We start from the raw sequence: 6,584 nt of genomic DNA on the forward strand, positions 1-6,584 counted from the left end.
CCTTCTCTTCGTCTCTCTGCACTGAGCTGAGGGTGGGGGTGCACTGAGCACGGGGCTGGGGGTGCAGGGGCTGGGAGGGAGTTAGGATGCAGGAGCAGGCTAGGGGTTGGGGTGCAGGGTCAGGCCAGGAGCTAGAGTGAGGGAGGGGGGCTCAGGGTTGGGGCAGGAAGTTGGGGTGTGGAGCGCTTACCTGGGACAGCTCCCATTTGGTGCAAGGGGTGCAGGTGGGAATGTGGATGTGTGTGTGCAGGAGGTCCCATTTGGTACTCAGGGTGGGGGTGGGGATGTGTGGGGGGTGCAAGTGTCAGGGGGGTACAGGAGTCAGAACTGGGGTCTGCGGGATCTGTGAGGGGGTGCAGGAGTCAGGGCAGAGGGCTGGGGGTGTGGGCTGGGGTCGTGGGGGTGTTCCCACCCCCCTTCCCTGAGCGGCTCACAGCAGGGAGCTGGAGGGGGGATGCCCTGATTCCACCCCCTTCCCCAAGGCCCCGCCCCTGCCGCTTCTCTGTCTCCTCCCCCAAGTGGCGAGTGAACTGTGGCTCCACTCCTCCCCCTCCCTCGTGCCGGCAAACAGCTGTTCAGCTGCAGGGAGAGGGGGAGGAGCGGGGGAAAGAAGCAGGGGAGGAGCTTGGCTGCCGGCGGAGCCTGCCCTGCTGCAGCAGGAGCCCCAAGAGCCAGCAGCACTAAGCTTTTGCCCCTGCAGGAGAGAGCAGGGCTGGGGGGGCACAGAGAAGAGCGGGCCAGGCTGGAACCCCTTTGGAGCGTGGACCTGGCGCCATGGTAAATCCGCTACTGATTGGGACCGCCAGGCCATGGATGAGATTAAGAGAAAGCCTTTCCAGGAATGGATGCACACCCTGGACAAAGACAGCCTGAAACGCCTGCCCCTTCCCGCCCCGCCTCCCCCCGAGCCTCAGCACTGAGAAGAGTGGCATGTTGGACATTAATTTTGACAAGTAAGTGGGACCAGCCTGCCACTCTCTTCTGGGCAGGGCAGCCTCCGTGGTGGAAGCAGGCTGTGCTGGGTGAGACAGGCCTTTCACAACAGCTGGCTTTCCTGTGCTTCCTTTTGCAGGGACTTGCTGAAATTGTTTGTGGAAATCCATTACTGGGAGAGGCTGCTCTTTGAGACTGGAAGTTTACGACAGGAAGGAGGATCTGCGAAACCTCCATGAGAATCTGCTCCTGGTTGCCCAGGCCTATAACAGGTTTGCCATCCCTGCCCTTCCATTGCTGGCTCTCAGCAGCCTCCAGGTCGGATCCCTCTTAGCTTTCCTAGGCAGGGCCTAAGCTCTGTATGGCGTTGGCCGTGCTGTTCAGCAGATGATTGGGAGTGGGACACAGAGCCTGTCACATACCTGTTGTTCTAGGCATCAGTGAGCAGGACCCAACTGATTTGGGGGAAAATCAGATTTCACTCAAATTGCAGTTTGGTTACTCAGGATACAGGGGTGAGGCGGTGACCTCACAGAGGCTTGGGGAGGGGAGCAGAGTCATTCTGGATACAGGAGTGACCTCAGGGTGAGGGTTAGTGGTCTGTTCACTCCACTCCGGCTAGCCCTGCCTCAGCCAGGCCCTTTGCCCCTCCGTGCTGGCCAGCCCTCCCTGTGCCAGGCCTCTTGTCCCCACAGCTCCAGCTAGCCCCCCACTCTGTGCAGAATTTCAATGTTTTTGGTGAGAGGCCTCGTGGCAGAGGGTCGACTCTCTTTTCCAAATGAGAGGTGTCTTTAAAAATTCAAAATTGGGGTTTTCACATTTGGTTTAGATCAGGGCATCAGTTCCAAGCCACTCCCAAATTGAGGGACTAGCTGGCGCTGGGATTGAGAAGTGGGCTATGAAGCCCTTCACCTCTATGTCAGGGGACTGTTGGCCCCTTACTAAAACATGGGGTGGGGGGAGGGGTTGGCTAGCTCCCAGTACTAAAAGAAAGGGAGGGGTCAATGGGAAATCAGGACCCTGAGACTGACAGTCCCCAGGAACAATGGGGTGAGGCCAATGCTCCAGGTCAGCCTGATTGACAGGGCGGGCAGGCTAATCAGGGAGTCAGGAGACCGGGGGCGGGGGCAGTCCCGTCCTCCATGTGAGCTGGAATTGCCTGGGTCAGACAGAGTGGGGCCGAGCTGGGGAACAGAGCCGTGCCAGATCCAGAGGGGCCAGAAAAACATCCGAGTAAGCAGGTCGATGCTGGGAGCAGTCACAGAAGCAGCCTGTACCTACTGGGTTCCGGGAAGTGGGCGGGCGGAAACCCGCCCACTGCTAAAGGATCCCCCCCCGCCTAAGGGGAGGATCTACAGGACCTGAAAACCAACTGATTTCGGGGGACAACTAATGAAATAACAGGGGCAGGAGTGCGGTCAGAGGGTCAAAAGAAGGGAGCCTGACGGGGACACCGAGCAGAGAACCCCGGACAGCGCCCACTGCTCCTCGAAGGCGTCAAGGGAGCCAGTGGACGCCCCCAGAGGAACTCTGCCCGGATACGTGAATGGACAGAGGATCGGAAACAGGCCCCACAGTCACAGGAGTCTCCATCGGCCAACCTCCTCTCCCTGGTTTTATAGATGGCCATTTTAGCCAGGCCCAGGAGGAGGTTGACCAGGAGGTCTCATGACTTTGTGGGGCCACGGATAGGGAGGGCATAGAAAAGGAGGTGAGGGGAAAAGTGCAGCCAGAAGCATAACAGAATATTCGTGAGGAGCTGGCATAGGGGATGCAACCTGGTGCACTCCAAGTAAACGAGTGCCAGGGTCTCCCTCACACCATAGAAAGGGCAGGTGTCTGGGACAGGGGTAAACCACGCCAAATACACTCCTGTGCTCATGGCCCCATGAAAGAGCCTCCAGCTGATAGCCCCGGCGGGCCTCAGGACCAGGGTGGAGTATGGGCTGGCTTCTCACCCTCTAGAGGTGGCAAGAGGTCCCGCCACTTTGTGTCGGGGCGGGACACGAGGGTGAGGAAGTGAAGGGGGTGGAGCACGAGCGTGTATATGTGTTTCCTTGGTGCGGTTTGGAAGCAGACCGGCTGCAGATCATGCAGCCAGCTGACGGAGAAGGGGCAGGGGGCGGAGGGGGGCTGGTTGGGTCCATGGGGCAGGGCCCCGATGAAAAGGTCCAGAGGGCCTGGGGTGGAGAGTGGGCGGGGCATGTCCTCGTGCAGGACCCGGTGGAGGTAGGCCCAAGGAGCGGGTGGAAAAGCGGCTCTCACCTCCTGAAGTATGCGCCGGGGAGTACAAGGCCTGGAGAGCCCCATACGCTAAGCGAGCATCAGGGGATCCAGGGGATCCAGACGACACTCCCCTGGTAGGGAGTGAGGAAGAAGTAGACACATGGAACCCTCTCTGCCCCCAGGATCCAAGTGGAGAGCAAAGGTAGAGCCTCCTACTCCTCAGCCTCATGTCTGCCTCACCCAGGTGGCGCTGTAGCTGGTCAGTTTCACCTCCGTCAAACCCTGGGGCCCTAAGATGCCTGATCAGAGTGCTCCCTGCCCTGAGCCTGCCTTGCTGCCACTGGCCCTCAGGTACAGACCATTGTGAACGAATACAAGGCAGCCACCCTGACCATCGCTCGCAGTGCCCAGCAGATCAGCGAGGCGCTGCTGGTGCGGATCACTGGCAAGCGGGTCTACAACGACTTGGAGTTTGAGGAGGACCAGAAGGAGCAACGTGCCTGGGTGCAGCAAACGCTGATGGGTATCCGCGAGGAGATCACCAACATCATGCAGCAAACCTATGAAGTCTTCAAACATGGTAGTGCCGAGGTAAGGCCAGGCACAGGCCAGGCAGCTCCCAGCAGGCAATGCTCTGTCTGCCTCTGGGTGAAGGTCCCAGCATGCAGTGCTTCGTTTTGATTCTGTCAGGAGGTCTCTGTGTAAGGACCTGTACGTACTTTAGATCTGCACTATGGCAGAGACCTTTTTCTGCCATCTGCAACTTCCCCTCTTCTCCAACAGCTGTCTCTGCCCACCCACCTACCTACCCGACTCCATTCACTTGCCTCCCTCCAGCATCACCACCTTTCCAGCAGCACTGAACGGTCAGGGCCCAGGTTATAGAGATATTCTGGTTTTTTTTCTGCCTTCCTCTGAAGCATCAGAGCTTGGTCACAGCCAAAGATGGGACACCTGACGGGGTAGGCCAGTGCTCTGAGGTGGTCCAGAGAATCCTCTCTCTGGCTGCCTGGCCAGTGGGTCTAACTCACATGATCAGTGCCCAACCAATCACCAGATTTGAGGTCAGGAAGGAATTTTTCCTGTAGGTCAGATTGTGAAGGACCTTGGCGTTTTTAGGATCCTCTGCAGGATGGGGCACGGATTGCCTTCTGAAATCATCTGGGCATGCCTCACCTAGTCAGTTCCCTGTCATCGCAGCGACTTTGGACATGGCTGGCTTGTCAGTCTTGCCCATTTTCTCCCTGTAGTACCCAGTGGTTTAGTCTTACGAAGACTGAGGTACTTTAGTCTAACTCAGTATAAGGGTGCTGGGTGAAATGTAATGGTCTGTGATATACAGGAGGCCCTTATGGCTTAAATTCTATGACCCTCAGTTTCTTTCTGCAGCAAATTGTGGACATAGGGCCCCTCTGGGCATGGCATGAGGAGACATTAGATTAGAGAGGAGGAGGTTGAGTTGGCCCCAGCAAATCGTGCCAGCATCTAGCTGCTCCATTTTACCCTGCCTCAGTGCCCCTGCATGTGGCACTACTTCCGACAACAGAATAGGACATTCCCTGGTTGCTTTTACCCAAATGAGTGGCAGTGAAATAGTTAGTGAATAATAGTGAAATAGTTAACTCTGGTGTCAATAAACTTAGCACTAGTCTTCGGTGCTAACCCCTACTGAGATGGATGGGAGCAGTTCCCACCTCTCCGAGGTGGACAGACCGAGGAGCTACTTGGGTCACATAGAGAAGGTCACTTTCGCAGCCAGAAGGGCCAGTGGCCAGAGCCAGGAGCACAGTTCTGCAGCATTGACTGTCTTCTACCCTGGCTGCCCCTTGCTCTGGTGGCTCCTCCTTGTCTACACTGCCTTTCTCAGATTGCTTGTTTCTCCCCTCAGGTGCAGCTGTGGTGGATGGCCTACACCATCAAGATGAATAGAATGATGGACGAGGCCTTCAGGCTCAGTGTCAAGTGGTCCCTACTGGAACTCTCCAAGGCCATCAGTGGAGATGGCAAGACCATGCCTAACCCCCTGTTCAGGGTCAAGGTGAACCTGCAGGACAACTACTTGGCACCATCTGCGCAGGTGAGCTCTTCCACTACAGCTTCCAATCCACTGCAGCCCTCAGACACCCAGCTGAGCCCTGCCAATAATTAGTAGCATGTCAGGAAGGGATTAAGGCAGGAATTGAAAATGGTCCTAAGTCTGGAACTTGCTGTGTTCAGTCCTGAATTAGTGTCCCTGCAAAAGCACAGCTCGACCAAAGGCCGGTGAGAAAGTTAAGCAACAATATTACGCATGCCATCAGGGTCAGAAATGAATGCTGGGAGGCTGGGATTCCCAGCTGCTCAGTCATGTCGGGATAACACATTCACTTCAAGCCTTGTCCAGGCACAAGATATTTGACCTTAAAATCACGGCTGTCTGATTACCTTCTTGCTTTTCTTTTTCCCTCAACAGGCAGCTGCATGGGCTAATCCCACCCATCCAGGACCCTGGATACATCCACAGGCAACAGCTCCCTGTGCTGTCATAGCTTTGCTGCTGCTGTTACGAGAGCTAGCTAGAATGATGAAAGCTAGCTCAGGTATGTCTATACATGCTGCGGTCACACCTCTCCACTGCAGTGTAGACAGACCCTAAGAGGCCAGGTAAACTGACCTTAGTGCCAGAGCAGCACAAAGCATCTGCAGAAGGGCTTCTGCTACATGGGGGGTGGCCAGGGGACAAGAGAGCATGGCCTGATTATCCCTGTGGCCTGTCCTAGCAATTCCTGGCTGACAGTATGGGCCCTTGATGCCTTTGACCACTACTGAAGGTTTGTTGAGTCTTGTGTTGGAGGTACAAGCCAATGCAAATCAGCCCCAGGAGCGAGAGACCCATAAAGGTGGCTTTAAGCCACCTTTGCCCTGGTCTTGCCCCAAGCATAGCTGTTGGACTGGGGGATTTGGCCTGTAACCTCTAGCACTCCTCAAGCAGTGAGCTGCTGTGTGTGGGAGCGAGGTGAGGAAGGGGGTAGCAAGATGGAAATCAGAATGATGGGATTTTCAGGTCAAGTATCTTGCAGCCTACCACTGCAAGGGCTTTTGCAGATGTGGGAATGGAATAGATTTTCCAGCGCTCACCCCGTGGATTGCTTTGGGTTTGCTGAGCATTTGTTGCCTAGCATGCATAAATACTACACAACAGGGACACATTTTCTGGACTAGCTGTAAACCTGCCCACTAGAAGCAATTTTACAGAGGTGTTTGTGTTAAACTGTTCTCTCTAATGTTAATCATGATTTAACTCGGTAAGCACACATATGGTGTTATGCTGTTAGTTGTTTTAATGAATTATGTTGTTTTACTTTATAGATAAGGAGAACTACACATTGGTATAGTCCTAATATGCTACTTTTATACCCATGTTACGCTATAACACCATGACAGAG

The 6,584-nt window shown here is 55.4% G+C and overlaps 1 pseudogene; it reads left to right on the top strand.

Annotated features, from left to right (window-relative positions):
- Window positions 1-809: 809 nt before the first annotated feature.
- On the top strand, window positions 810-6,133 carry LOC123363223 (annotated as a pseudogene).
- Window positions 6,134-6,584: the final 451 nt, after the last annotated feature.

The sequence above is a fragment of the Mauremys mutica genome, chromosome 2 (assembly GCF_020497125.1).
Source record: "Mauremys mutica isolate MM-2020 ecotype Southern chromosome 2, ASM2049712v1, whole genome shotgun sequence".
Taxonomy (NCBI): domain Eukaryota; kingdom Metazoa; phylum Chordata; order Testudines; family Geoemydidae; genus Mauremys; species Mauremys mutica.